General features: G+C 37.5%; 1 non-coding gene across 1 annotated transcript; it reads right to left on the minus strand.

Annotated features, from left to right (window-relative positions):
* Nucleotides 1–614: 614 nt before the first annotated feature.
* LOC114111032 (U6 spliceosomal RNA) lies at nucleotides 615–721 on the minus strand. Its single transcript, XR_003587159.2, has one exon. It is a non-coding gene; the product is annotated as a U6 spliceosomal RNA (small nuclear RNA).
* Nucleotides 722–16,542: the final 15,821 nt, after the last annotated feature.

Consider the following 16,542-nt stretch of genomic DNA (forward strand, 5'->3'; position numbering starts at 1 on the left):
GTGGCTGTACTAGTTTGCATTCCCACCAACAGTGTAGGAGGGTTCCCTTTTCTCCACATCCTCTCCAGCATTTATTGCTTGTAGACTTTTGGATCGCAGCCATTCTGACTGGTATGAAATGGTACCCCATCGTGGTCTTGATTTGCATTTCTCTGATAATGAGTGATGTTGAGCATCTTTTCATGTGTTTGTTAGCCATCCGTATGTCTTCTTTGGAGAAATGTCTATTTAGTTCTTTAGCCCATTTTTTGATTGGGTCATTTATTTTTCTGGAGTTGAGCTGCATAAGTTGCTTGTATATTTTTGAGATCAGTTGTTTGTCAGTTGCTTCATTTGCTATTGTTTTCTCCCATTCAGAAGACTGTCTTTTCACCTTACTTATAGTTTCCTTTGTTGTGCAGAAGCTTTTAATTTTAATTAGATCCCATTTGTTTATTTTTGCTTTTATTTCCAGAATTCTGGGAGGTGGATCATAGAGGATCCTGCTGTGATGTATGTCGGAGAGTGTTTTGCCTATGTTCTCCTCTAGGAGTTTTATAGTTTCTGGTCTTACGTTTAGATCTTTAACCCATTTTGAGTTTATTTTTGTGTGTGGTGTTAGAAAGTGATCTAGTAAACATATGGAATGCTTCACGAATTTGCGTGTCATCCTCGCGCAGGGGCCATGCTAATCTTCTCTGTATCGTTCCAATTTTAGTATATGTGCTGCCAAAGCGAGCAATGACATAGAATTTTTAATCAATAAGAAATTTCCATTGAAGTGACATTGAGCAAATAATTAAAGTTTTAATAAACAGTATGGATAATACCAAGCCCCTTATAGTTAACAAGGCTATCTCTTTTTATGTGTCTTTTGTGAGACTGCAAGTGATTCTTTTTTATCCTCCAGCAATCAGAGAAATCACCAATTACCATTACCCTCAGTTTGCCTGTTTTTTAAATTCCCACTGAAGTTTTGAAGAAGTACAAGAGTGGTAAAAGAATACATGGGGTGAGGTCTTGATTAATCTACCCCTTCCTTCTGAAGAACTTTACTGTATTATGGTTGCCAAGGGGGAAGACTGGGGAAATGAGATAACTAGGGAGTTATTTTAAAATGGACAAGTTACAAGGTCCTACTGTATAGCACAGGGAACTCTGCTCAGGGTTATGCGGCAGGCTGAATGGGAGAGGAGTTTTGGGGAGAATGGATACAGGTACATGTATGTCTGAAATCATAATTGATTTCACTTTGCAAGTCCCTTTGCTGTTCACCTGAAACTATCACAACATCGTTAATCTGTTATACCCCAATATAAAACAAAAGGTTTAAAAAAATATAGAAAACACAACTAGGCAAGGAGTCAGAAAACTTCCTTGGCTGGTGAGGGTGGGAGGGGATCTATGCTTTTATGAATTTTCTATTGTCAAAATAATTCCCTCTAATAAAATAACCTTAAATCTCCAAAAAAAAAAAAAGAAGAACTTTACTATAAATTCCTTCTCTCACTTTAAATTATACTTACAGGAGAATACATATATTACAATTTCTCTGTCTTTCAGATTTCTCTTCAATAAAATTCCTAAAGTAAAAGACAGCACCTATTCTTTAAAACCTAAAATTAATGTAGAGTAAATGGACTCTGTCATGCTCTTTGACCGAAAGATCAGACTTAAATGCTTTCTTTATGACAGCAAGTAACTAGTGACAGCCCAAGACCATATGAAGCAGCGCAAATCTCTAATAGAAGCCACACCCTAAATCTCAAACTAGAGTTTTAGTAGCCCAGCCAGTATCATCAGGTAAATTTGACAGACTCACCTCAAAAGCTCACTATGCTCAGAACTAAATATCCCCTCCACTGATTAGCTAAACCAGAAGACCAAAACACAGGGTCATCTTTGGCAATGTCCTTACATTGTCTTTGTCAGTCCTTAGATTCAAATGAACAATAAGTCATATCAATTCAACCTGCAAAATGTCTTTTAAACCTGTCTCTTGGATTTTCCCACACCCCTGAAGTCCTTACTGTTTTCTGAGTATGCCATTGCCTATGCAATCTCTCTTGAATGACATTTTCCTCTTTTGTCTGGGTATCCAGCCTTCGAAGTCCATCTTGAAATGGTTCCTCTCCAGGTACCATCCTCGACCCAATCCATTTGCTGGCACAGAATCAGCTCCTCCCTTGCTTCTCCCATAGCATGTGTCACCTTGTATAATTATACAATGCTCATTATATCCTCCACCAGAACAAGAACACCTGGGCTGGAACAAAGCTTCTTCATCTTTATATTCCCAGTGCCTAGTACATCATCTGCAATATATGATAATGATGAAAGAAAAAAAATTAAAATAATATCAATCAGTCCTATAGGAAATCAGCCCTGAATATTCATTGGAAGGACTGATGCTGAAGCTGAAGTTCCAATACTTTGGCTACCTGGTGTGAAGAGCAGACTCATTGGAAAAGACTCTGATGCTGGGAAAGACTGAAAGCAGGAGAAGGAGGCAACAGAGGATGACATGATTGGACGGCATTATTGCCTCAATGGACATGAGTTTGAGCAAATTCCAGGAGATAATAAAGGACAAGGAAACCTGGTGTGCTGTAGTCCATAGGGTCACAGAAGCAGACACAACTGAACAACTGAACAACAACAGAGATTCAATACAATTTACTACATAGATTAAAAATAAAAATTATGCAATCATCTCAATAAATGTAGAAAACACACTGGTAAAATTTGTGATTTGTTAATGGTTTTTAAAAAAAAAAACAAAAACAACTGGTCACAATAGAAGGGAACTTTGAAATACTAAAAAGGAGTATCTATAAAAAAAACCTAAAGCAAGCATCATAATAAGTGATGAAACACTACAAATTTTCACTTTGAGTTGGGGAAAATCACAAAAATGTTCTCTACTCACAGCTCCATTAAACATTTTAATTATGTCATAATCAGTACAATAAGACCAACTATTGAAAAAAATTAGGACCACAAATAAGACTGTCATTGTTCCAAGATATATGATCATTTACATAGAAAACAGAACAGATACCTCAATGACTGTAAATAATGAGGTTTCATAAATTTGCTGAATAAAAAATTACTACTTAAATGCATTTTTATACGTCTACAAAAACAAAAAATTCGATTTTTAAAAATCCATTGACAGTAGCATCAAAAAATTGACTGCTTAGGAATAAATCCAATGAAACATGTATAAGAAGAAATTATAAAATGCTTCTAGAAACATTAAAAAAAAAACACAAAAAATGGATACATATCTATGTTTGTATACTGGAAGACTCAATATAGAAACTATGTTAATTCTGCCAGTATTTTTCTACAGATTTAATACAATCCCAATCAAATACCAACATGATATTTTGTGTAACTTGACAAGCTAATTCTAAAGTTTTTATGAAAGTGTTAGTCACCCAGTCATGGCTGACTCTTTGCGACTCCATGGACTGTAGCCTGCCAGACTCCTCTGTCCATGGAATTCTCTGGGCAAAAATACTGGACAGGTAGCCATTCCCTTCTCTAGGGGATCTTCCCACCCCAGGGATCAAAAGTGGGTCTCCTGTATTCCAAACAGATTCTTTACCATCTGAGTCACCAGGGATAAATCAAAAATGTTTAAGGAAATGCAAAAATATAGATGTATAGCTAAGACACTCTTGAAGAGGAAGAAAGTGGAAGCACTTGCTCCATCAGTTCTCAACTAAAAGGGTGTTTAATTGGCATAAATTAGACAAATAGGCCAATAAAACAGAATGAAATTTTCATGACAAAGATAGCATGCACAGCAATGGGAAAAGAATCAAATTCAATAAATTGCACTATCACACTTCTGAAGAAGGGAATGGATAATCACTCCAGTATTCTGGAGAATTCCATGGACGGAGGAGCCTGGCAGTCTACAGTCCATGGGGTCACAAAGAATCAGACACAACTGAAGAATTTCCACTCACATATATGTGTATATATATATAAAGTGAATCCTGACCTTACATTTTACACAAAATAAGAATCAACTCAGGTCACAGATATTTTGGCTTTTATTTAGGAAATCTTTCTATCTCCTAGTCATAAAGAGACTTTCCTTATTTAGCTCCTGGAAGCTTTATTGTTCACCTTTTCAGATTATAGACTTCATATAGAAGAGATAATTGGCTTATAATGTTCATTTCAGGTGTATCACACAGTGATACAATGTTTTATACATTACAAAATGATCACCATGACAAGTCTAATTACCATCTGTTACCATACAAAGTCTTTGCGACATTGGGATAGAGCCTTTTTAAACAAAACATACTCACTCAAAAAAAATTAATCAAAAAATAGAAGTAATGAGAAAAGCAAAAACTGATCTATTGCACTTCATTAAAATTAATAAATTCTTTTTCTCAAAAACACTGTTAAGAGAGTAAAAGGGCAACCCACAGGTGATGATATCTGCAACAAATGTAACAGGCAAAATAATAGTTTCAGTAATATAAAAAGAACTACAAACCAAATGAAGAAAATGGAAAACTAGACAGAAAATGGGGAAATAACCTCGATGTCCACTGCATAAAATAAAATATATGAATGTCTTATAAACAAAAGAATATTTAGATAAAGGAAAATACTAATTAAAAGTATAATAGGAAATATTAAATTTTAAAAATAATTTTTAAATCAGATTATTTCAAAAATAACTTTTAAAATCAGATTATTTCAAAAATTACAATCCAAACCCTGACAAATGTTAACAAGAATGGGAAGCAATAGAAACTATCATGAGTACAATTGACACTAACACTGGCAAATACATAGGCATCATATAGTCAAGTAAAAAATCACTCTCTATATATTGTAACACAGCAATTCTAGACTGATGACTACAGTGAAGAAAGGTATGTGAACTAAAAACAACTCAAGTCCATTAAGAGTGGTATGATGAAATGGAACACTACATTGCAGAGCAATGAAAATAAACAATTTAAATTTACTCACAACGATACACATGAATCTTATAAACATAAGGCTGGATGAAAGATGCAAAACATCAAAGAATAGCATGATTACATTCACATATGGTTTGAAAACAGAAAAACAAAGCTAGAATATTTGTCTATGATTAATGTATAACTTTTTCCTTTTGATTTTATAGAAGTATAGCTTACATACAATATTGTATTAGTTTCAAGTGTACAACGTAATAATTCTACGTTTATATATATTCCAAATTAATTATCAAAATAAATCTAGTAACTTGTTACCATACAAAGTTATTACAATACTATTGACTATATTCCCTATGCTGTCCATTAAATCCTCATGACATTTTATATCTAGGAAGTTTGTAGTTCTTAATCCCCTTTATGTATTTCACCCAATTCCCTCCCTTCCCCTCTAGAGACCACTAGTTTATCTCCATATCTCAGTTTGTTTCTGTTTTGTAGTCTTTGTTTTGATTTTTAGATTCAACATGCAAGTGAAGTCATATGTTATTTGTCTTTGTCTGTCTGACATTTCACTGAGTATAAATCCTCTAGGTCCATCTATGTTGTTAAAAAGGACTTCATTCTTTTCACTCATTTTTATCTCTGAGTAATACTCCACTATATATATATATATATATATATATACATACCACATTTTCTTAATCCATTTGTCTATTGATGTCATTGAAGTTGCTTTCATATCTTGGCTATTGTAAATAATGCTGCAATGAACACAGAGGTGTATTTATCTTTTCAAATTAATTTTTGAGGCAGTCCCATTGATTATTGCTTTGCTGCCCTTCCCTGTGGAGACAAAAGTATTGCCAAAACTGATGTCAAAGACTATATTGCCTATGACTTCTTCTGGGAGTGTACAGTTTCAGTTCTTACATTTAAGTCTAATTCATTTTGACTTTGTGTTTGTATACAAGAAAGTATTCCAGCTTCATTCTTTTGCAAGTAACTGTCCAGTTTTTCCAATATTTACTGAAGAGATTGTCTTTTCTCCACTATGGATCCACAGATTTGGGGAAATTATATTTCTATTTTTACATGTCTCAAGATATTTTTTATTTCTCTTTGACTTCTTCATTAACCCACTGACTGTTTAGAAGCTTGTTGTTTAGCCTGCACATGTTTATGTTTTTCTAGTTGTCTTGTGGTTGTTTCTAGGTTTATACAATTGTGGTCAGAAAACATGCTTGAAATTATTTCAATCTTCTTAAACTTACAGAAACTTGTTTTGTGGCCTAGTATGTAATCTAGTCTATGATTTAATCCATAGGCACTTGAAAAGAATGTGCATTCCATTCCTTTGCGTAGTGTTTGGTATATGTCTAATAAGTGTGTCTGGTCTGATGTGTCATTTAAGGCTAATGTTTCCTAACTGATTTTCTGTCTATAAAATCTATCTGTTGATGTAAGGGGGATATTAACTTCCCTACTAATATTGTGCTTCCTTTTATGTTTGTTAATATTTGCTTTATATATTTAGATTCTCTTTTGCTGGGTACATAGATATTTATAATTTATATATCCTCCTGTTCAATTGACCTCTTTTTTCATAATCAGATATCCTTCTCTTTCTCACTTTACAATTTTTGCTTTAAAGTCTGTTTTGCTGCTAGTTAATATTAAGAATTCCGTGGCCTAAGATGGAGGAGGAATAGGACGGGGAGACCACTTTCTCCCCCACAAATTCATTGGAAAAATATTTGAATGCTGAGCAAATTCCACAAAACAATTTCTGAATGCTGGCAGAGGACATGAGGCACCCAGAAAGGCAGCCCATTGTCTTCAAAAGAAGGTAGGAAAAAATATAAAAGATAAAAAGAGAGGCAAAAGAGGTAGGTACGGAGATCCGTCCCAGGAAGGGAGTCTTAAAAAAGAGAGAAGTTTTCAAACACCAGGAAACACTGTCACCAGTGAGTCTGTGGCGAGCCTTGGAACCTGAGAGGGCAACATAACCGGGAGGAAAAATAAATAATTAAAACACACATATTACGAGCCTAATGGCAACTCCCAGTGGAGAAGCAACATAGATGCTCGCATCCACCACTAGCAAGCGGGGACTGGACAGGGAGGCGTAGGCTGCACTGCTTAGGGTAAAGAACGTGTAATGAATGCCCCAAGTGCAATCTGAGGGAAATAACTTCAGATAGCAACCTAGACTCTGGGACACCTATCCCATGAAAAGCCCTAACCTAACACATTGCCAGGCCCGCTCACAGAACAAATGACTGAGCAAAGCTACCTGGCTGCACACCAGCCCATCCCCAGCCAGAGACAGGCAGGTGAGGGCAGCCAGAGCCAGAAGGGGGCAATCGCAGGCCCAGAGAGACATCATCTACCAAACGGCAAGCAGGCTTCATTGCTAACCAAGACTTCTTGCGATTCTGGATTGTCGACATCTGCTCTGAGGCTCGCAGCCAGAGGTCAGCTCCCCAGAAGAGACACATGCCACACCTTAGAAGGCGCATCGGTTGTACACCCAGAAGAAAGAGTGGCTGGGACAGGGGAGGCAATAAGACGCAGCCTTCAACTGGGGGCGACTGCGCTCGCCAAGCACCTAGTCACCTGAGCTGCTCAGACCTGGGAAGGGCACAAAACGCAGGCCCAACCAAGTCTGCACCTTTGTGAAGTACCCGAGAAGCTGAACTTGAGCGGCTTAGACCTGGGAAGTGCATGCAACCCAGGGCCTGCCTCAGACAGTTCGAACTAGAGCAACCTAAAGCCTGAACAGTATAGACTGGGAAAACATACACGCCATGAGCAGGGGCAAACCCAGTGTGGCCGAGACACTGCAAGCACTCCCCACACATGACAGTGATATTTGTTTGCAGTGTTCCTCCCTCTCTACAGCACAATTCAACAAGTAAGACTAAAAAACTGACCACCACCACCCCCTAGTGTAAGGGTGGAAATTACACACTGAAGAGAGCAGCAAAAAGAAGAACCTAAAATAAACACAGAGAACCACTTTGGAAGTGACAGTTTCAATAGATTAAAACCCTGTAGTTAGCACCAACTATATAGGAAGGGGCCTATAAATCTTGAGACGTATAAGACAGATTAAGGAACTATCTGAAAATGAACTTACCCCACACAGTCCACAAAAACACTAGAGAAAGTGCTAGATATATTTTTACTATTATCATTTTTTAAATTTCTTAAAATTTTTTTATTTTTAAGTCCTCTATTACTTCTTAAATTTTCATCTTTATACCTACTATTGCTTTGCAGGGCTTCCCTTATGGCTCAGCTGGTAAAGAATCTGTCTGCAATGTGGGAAACCTGGGTTCAATTCCTGGGTTGGGAAGATCCCCTGGAGAAGGGTAAGGCTATCCACTCTATTGTTCTGGCCTAGAGAATTCAGTCCATGGGGTTGCAAAAAGTCAAACACGAAATCCTGAAAGATGATGCTGTGAAAGTGCTGCACTGAATATGCCACCAAACTTTGAAAACTCACCAGTGGCCACAGGACTGGAAAAGGTCAGTTTTCATTCCAATCCCAAAGAAAGGCAATGCCAAAGAATGCTCAAACTACCCCACAATTGCACTCATCTCACATGCTAGTAAAGTAATGCTCAAAATTCTTCAAGCCAGGCTTCAGCAAAATGTGAACCATGAAATTCCACATTGTAAGCTGGTCTTAGAAAAGGCAGAGGAACCAGAGATCAAATTGCCAACATACGCTGGATTATGGAAAAAGCAAGAGAGTTCCAAAAAAACATCTATTTCTGATTTATTGACTATGCCAAAGCCTTTGACTGTCTGGATCACAATAAACTGTGGAAAATTCTGAAAGATGGGAATACCAGAACACCTGACCTGCCTCTTGAGAAACTTATACGAAGGTAAGGAAGCAACAGTTAGAACTGGACATGGAACAGCAGACTGGATACAAATAGGAAAAGGAGTACGTCAAGGCTGTATATTCTCACCTTGCTTAATTAACTTATATGCAGAGTACATCATGAGAAACACTGGGCTGGAGGAAGCACAAGCTGGAATCAAGATTGCCGGGAGAAAGATCAATAACCTCAGGTATGCAGATGACACCACCCTTATGGCAGAAAGTGAAGAGGAACTCAAAAGCCTCTTGATGAAACTGAAAGAGAAGAGTGAAAAAGTGGGCTTAAAGCTCAACATTCAGAAAACTAAGATCATGCCATCTGGTCCCACCACTTCATGGGAAATAGATGGGGAAACAGTGAAAGATTTTATTTTGGGGGGCTCCAAAATCACTGCAGATTGTGATTGCAACCATGAAATAAAAAGATGCTTACTTTTTGGAAGGAAAGTTATGACCAACCTAGATAGCATATTGAAAAGCAAAGATATTGCTTTGGCAACAAAGGTCCATCTAGTCAAGGCTATGATTTTTCCAGTGGTCATGTATGGATGTGAGAGTCGAACTGTGAAGAAAGCTGAGCACCGAAGAATTGATGCTTTTGAACTGTAGTGTTGGAGCAGACTCTTGAGAGTCCCTTGGACTGCAAGGAGATCCAACCAGTCCATCCTAAAGGAAACCTGTCCTGGGTGTTCATTGGAAGGACTGATGCTAAAGTTGAAACTCCAATACTCTGGCCATCTGATTGCAAAGAGTTGACTCATTGGAAAAGACCCTGATGCTGAGAGGGATTGGGTGCAGGAGGAGAAGGGGACAACAGAGGATGAGACGGCTGGAAGGCATCACTGACTCGATGCCCATAAGTTTGGGTGAACTCTGGGAGTTGGTGATGGACACAGAGGCCTGGTGTGCTGCAATTCATGGGGTTGCAGAGAGTTGGACACGACTGAGCAACTGAACTGAACTAAACAGATTACTTTGCAAAATACAAAAAGACCCTATTTTTAAGCAAGATTCATATATATATATATATAATTTTGTGACTTTTTTTCTTTAATATTGTATTTTTGAGAATCTAACCTCTAATCTAGATTTTTAATCTTTGCTTTTTGGTATTTGTTATCAATTTTGTACATTTAATAACCTGACGTTCAGTACTCATTTTACTTGGGAGCGAGATTATTGGCTTGATTGCAGTCTCCCCTGTGGACTCTCCTTTTCTCCACCAGGTAGCCTCTGTCTCCTTCCTCCTCCTTCTATTCTTTATCCAGTTCTGTGAATCTCTTTGTGTGTTCCTGGCTGTGGAAAACACTTAGGGAACTGATTACTGGCTAGATCTGTCTATCTCCTTTTGATTCCCCCTTTTATCCTCCTGGCCACCTCTGTCTCCTTCCTCCTTCTTCTCTTTGTGGAATGCCCTGAAAATCTCTGAGGGATCCAGGCTGTGGAGAGCACATAGGGAAGTGATTCCTGGCTAGCTTGCTCTCTCCTCTTTTGATTCCCCCTCTTCTCTTCCTGGTCACCTCTATCTCCCTCCTCCCTCTTCTCTTCTCCATGTAACTCTGTGTACCTCTCTGGGTGTCCCTCACTGTGGAGAAACTTTGCATCATTAACATAGATGTTTTATCATCAGTGCTGTACAGATGGAGAAGTCCTGAGGCTCCTGTAAGAATAAGACTGAAAACCAGAGGCAGGAGGCTTAAGTCCAAATCCTGAGAACACCAGAGAACTCCTGAATCCAGGGAACATTAATCAACAGGAGCTCATCAAATGCCACCATACCTACACTGAAACCAAGCACCACCAAAGGGCCAACAAGTTACACAGCAAGACATACCATGCAAATTCTCCAACAAAACAGGAACACAGCCCTGAGCTTCAATATACAGGCTGCCCAAAGGCACAGCAAACCCATTAACATATCAAAACTTCTTACTGGACACTTGATTGCACTCCAGAGAGAAAAAAATCCAGCTCCACCCACCAGAATACCAACGCAAGCTTCCCTAACCAGGAAACCTTGACAAGCCACTCGTCCAACCCCACCCACAGCAGGGAACATCCACAATAAAGAAGAACCACAAACTGCCAGAATACAGAAAGGCCACCTCAAACACAGCAATATAAACAAGAAGAAGAGACAGAAGAATACCCAGCAGGTAAAGGAACAGGATAAACGCCCACCAAACCGAATAAAAGATGAAGAGATAGGGAAGCTACCTGAGAAAGAATTCCAAATAATGATAGTGAAAATGATCCAAAATCTTGAAAACAAAATGGAATCACAGATAAATATCCTGGAGGCAAGGATTGAGAAGATGCAAGAAAGGTTTAACAAGGACCTAGAAGAAATAAAAAAGAGTCAATATATAATGAATAAATGCAATAAATGAGATAAAAAATACTCTTGAGGGAACCAACAGCAGAATAATGGAGGCAGAAGATAGGATAAGTGAGGTAAATGATAGAATGGTATAAATAAATGAAACAGAGAGGAAAAAAGAAAAAAGAATTAAAAGAAATGAGGACAACCTCAGAGACCTCTGGGACAATGTTAAATGCCCCACATTTGAATGACAGGAGTTCCAGAAGAAGAAGACAAAAAGAAAGACCATGAGAAAATACTTGAGGAGAAAATAGTTGAAAACTTCCCTAAAATGGGGAAGGAAATAATCACCCAAGTCCAAGAAACCCAGAGAGTCCCAAACAGGATAAAACCAAGGAGAAACAACCCAAGACACATATTAACCAAAATAACAAAGATTAAACATAAAGAACAAATATTAAAAGCAGCAAGGGAAAAACAACAAATAACACACAAGGCGATTCCCATAAGGATAACAGCTAATCTTTCAATAGAAACTCTTCAGGCCAGACGGGAATGGCAGGATATACTTAAAGTGAGGAAATAAAATAACCTACAGCCCAGATTACTGTAGCCAGCAAGGAATTCATTCAAATGTCAAGGAGAAATCAAAAGCTTTACAGACAAGCAAAAGCTGAGAGAATTCAGCACCACCAAACCAGCTCTCCAACAAATGCTAAAGGATCTTCGCTAACCAGGAAACAAAGAAACAGTGTATAAACTAGAACCCAAAACAATAAAGTAAATGGCAATGGGATCATACTTATTAATAATTATCTTGAATGTAAATGGGTTAAATGCCCCAACCAAAAGACGAAGACGGGCTGAATGGATACAAAAACAAAACCCCTATATATGCTGTCTACAAGAGATCCACCTCAAAAGAAGGGACACATACAGACTGAAAGTGAAGGGCTGGAAAAAGATATTCCATGCACATAGAGACCAAAAGAAAGCAGGAGTAGCAATACTCATATCAGATAAAATAGACTTTAAAACAAAGGCTGTGAAAAGACACAAAGAAGGACATTACATAATGATCAAAGGATCAATCCAAGAAGAAGATATAACAATTATAAATATATATGAACCCAACATAGGAGCAATGCAATATGTAAAACAAATGCTAACAAGTATGAAAGAGGAAATTAACAATAAAACAATAATAGTGGGAGTCTTTAATCCCCCACTCACACCTATGGATAGATCAACTAAACAGAAAATTAACAAGGAAACATAAACTTTAAATGATACAATAGACTAGTTAGACCTAATTGATATCTATAGGACATTTCACTCCAAAACAATGAATTTCACCTTTTGCTCAAGCACACACGGAACCTTCTCGAGGATAGATAACATCCTGGGCCTTAAATCTACCCTTGGTAAATTCAAAAAAATTGAAATCATTCCAAGCATCTTTTCTGACCACAATGCAGTAAGATTAGATGTCAATTACAGGAGAAAAACTATTAAAATTCCAACATATGGAGGCTGAACAACATGCTGTTGAATAACCAAAAAAATCACAGAAGAAATAAAAAAGATGAATGGATAAGAAAGCATGGAAACTCAGAATTCATTTGAATCAGTTCATGAAACTGACAAGCCAAAACAAATACAGTAAAACACAGACACTTATAAAAGCACGGACCTAGGGGAAGGTTGGCTCTATGCACCAAAAAGTCAAATAAAATAACCTAAAATGTACACCTAAAAGCAACTATGCAGAAATAAAATAAAGAACCCCAGGACACCAGTGAAGGAAGGAAAGAAATTTTAAAATAACCTAACTGTACATAGAGCAACTAGCAAAAAATAAAGAAATAATAAATAAATAAATAAATTATGGCAGAAATAAATGCAAAAGAGACAAAAGAGACCATAGCAAAAATCCATAAAGCCAAAAGATGGTTCCTTGTGAAGATAAATAATATTGACAAACCATTAGCCAGACTCATCAAGAAACAAAGGAAGAAGAATAAAACCAACAAAATTAGAAATGAAAATGGAGAGATCATAACAGACAACACAGAAATACAAAGGAACATAAGAGATTACTATCAGCAATTATATGCCAATAAAATGGACAACGTAGAAGAAATGGACAAATTCTTAGAAAAGTACAACTTTCCTAAACTGAATCAAGAAGAAACAGAAAATCCTAACAGACCAATCACAAGCACGGAAATTGAAACTATAATCAGAAATCTTCCAGCAACCAAAAGCCCAGGATCAGACGGCTTCACAGCTGAATTCTACCAAAAATTTAGGGAGGAGCTAACACCTATCCTACTCAAACTCTTTGAGAAAATTGCAAAGGAAGGTACACTTGCAAACTCATTCTATGAGGCCACCATCACCTTAATACCAAAACCTGACAAAGATGCCACCAAAAAAGAACACTAAAGGCGAATATCACTGATGAACATAGATGCAAAAATCCTTCACATAATTCTAGCAAACTGAATCCAACAACATATTAAAAAGATCATACATCATGACCAAGTGGGCTTTATCCCAGGGATGCAAGGATTCTTCAATATCCACAAATTAATCAACATAATATACCACATTAACAAATTGAAAATAAAAGCCATATGATTATCTCAATAGATGCAGAGAAAGCCTTTGACAAAACTCAACATGCATTTATTATAAAAATCCTCCAGAAAGCAGTAATAGAAGGAACATACCTCATCATAATAAAAGCTATATCTGACAAACCTACAGCAAACATTATCCTCAATGGTGAAAAATTGAAAGCATTTTCCCTAAAGTCAGGAACAAGATAAGGGTGCTCACTCTCACCACTACTATTCAACATAGTTTTGGACGTTTTGGCCACAGCAATCAGAGCAGAAAAAGAAATAAAAGGAATCCAGATTGGAAAGGAAGTAAAACTCTCACTGTTTGCAGATGACATGATCCTCTACATAGAAAACCCTAAAGACTCCACCAGAAAATTACTAGACCTAACCAATGAATATAGTAAAGTTGCAGGATATAAAATCAACACACAGAAATCCCTTACATTCCTATACACTAACAATAAGAAAACACAAAGAGAAATTAAGGAAACAATTCCATTCACCATTGCAATGAAAAGAATAAAATACATAGGAATATACCTAAGAAACAAAAGACCTATATATCAAAAACTATAAAACACTGGTGAAAGAAATCAAAGAGAACTCTAATAGATGAAGAAATATACCGTGTTCATGGATTGGAAGAATCAAAATAGTAAAAATAGTATACTACCCAAAGCAATCTATAGATTCAATGCAATCACTATCAAGCTACCAAAAGTATTTTTCACAGTTAGAACAAATAATTTCACATTTTGTATGGAAATACAAAAAATCTCCAGTGGACCACTGTGGTCCACTGGAGAAAGGAATGGCAAACCACTTCAGTATGCTTGCCTTGAGATCCCCATGAACAGTATGAAAAGGCAAAATGAAGGGATACTGAAAGAGGAACTCCCCAGGTCAGTAGGTGCCTAATATGCTACTGGAGATCAGTGGAGAAATACCTCCAGAAAGAATGAAGGGATGGAGCCAAAGCAAAAACAATACCCAGTTGTGGATGTGACTGGAGATAGAAGCAAGGTCCAATGCTGTAAAGAGCAATATTACATAGGAACCTGGAATGTCAATCCATGAATCAAGAAAATTGGAAGTGGTCAAATAAGAGATGGAAAGAGTGAACATTGACATTCTAGGAATCAGTGAACTAAAATGGACTGGAATGGGTGAATTTAACTCAGATGGCCATTATATCTACTACTGTGGGCAGGAATCCCTCAGAAGAAATGGAGTAGCCATCATGGTCAACAAAAGAGTCTGAAATGCAGTACTTGGATGCAGTCTTGAAAACGACAGAATGATCTCTGTTCGTTTCCAAGGCAAACCATTCAATATCACAGTAATCCAAGTGTATGCCCCAACCAGTAACACTGAAGAAGCTGAAGTTGAATGGTTCTATGAAGACCTACAAGACCTTTTAATACTAACACCCAAAAAAGATGTCCTTTCCCTTATAGGGGCCTGGAATACAAAAGTAGAAAGTCAAGAAACACCTGGAGTAACAGGCAAACTTAGCCTTGGAATGTGGAATGAAGGAGGGCAAAGGAATATGCACTGGTCATAGCTAACACCCTCTTCCAACAACACAAGAGAAGACTCTACATACACACATCATCAGATGGTCAACACCGAAATCAGATTGATTATATTCTTTGCAGTCAAAGATGGAAAATCTCTATACATGCAACAAAAACAAGAACAGGACCTGACTGTGGCTCAGATCATGAACTCCTTATTGCCAAATTGAGACTTACATTGAAGAAAGTAGGAAAACCACTAGACCATTTAGGTATGACCTAAATCAAATCCTTTATGATTATACAGTGGAAGTGAGAAATAGATTTAAGGGAAGAGATCTGACAGATAGAGTGCCTAATGAACTATGGACTGAGGTTCATGACATTGTACAGGAGACTGGGATCAAGACCATCCCCATGGAAAAGAAAGGCAAAAAAGAAAACTGGCTGTCTGGGGAGGCCTTACAAATAGCTGTGAAAAGAAAAGACACAAAAAGCAAAGGAGAAAAGGAAAGATATAAGCATCTGAATGCAGAGTTCCAAAGAATAGCAAGGAGAGATAAGAAAGGCTTCCTCAGCAATCAGTGCAAAGAAATAGAGGAAAAGAACAGAATGGGGAAGACTAGAGATCTCTTCAAGAAAATTAGAGATACCAAGGGAATATTTCATGCGAAGATGGGCTTGATAAAGGACAGAAATGGTATGGACCTAACAGGAGCAGAAGATATTAAGAAGAGGTGGCAAGACTACACAGAAGAACTGTACAAAAAAAAATATTTAAGACCAAGATAATCAGGAAGGTCTGATCACTCACCTAGAGCCAGACATCCTGGAATGTGAAGTCAAGTGGGCCTTAGAAAGCATCACCATGAACAAAGCTAGTGGAGGTGATGGAATTCCAGCTGACCTATTTCAAATCCTGAAAGATGATGCTGTGAAAGTACTGCACTCAATTTGCGAGCAAATTTGGAAAACTCAGCAGTGGCCACAGGACTGGAAAAGGTAAGTTTTCATTCCAATCCCATGGAAAGCTAATGCCAGAGAATGCTCAAACTACTGCACAATTGCATTCATCTCACACGTGAGTAAAGTAATGCTCAAAATTCTCCAAGCCAGGCTTCAGCAATACGTGAACCATGAAATTCCAGATGTTCAAGCTGGTTTTAGAAAAGGCAGAGGAACCAGAGATCAAATTGCCAACATCTGCTGGATCATGGAAAAGAAAAACATCTATTTC

Source organism: Ovis aries, chromosome 1 (assembly GCF_016772045.2).
Source record: "Ovis aries strain OAR_USU_Benz2616 breed Rambouillet chromosome 1, ARS-UI_Ramb_v3.0, whole genome shotgun sequence".
Classification (NCBI taxonomy): Eukaryota; Metazoa; Chordata; class Mammalia; order Artiodactyla; family Bovidae; genus Ovis; species Ovis aries.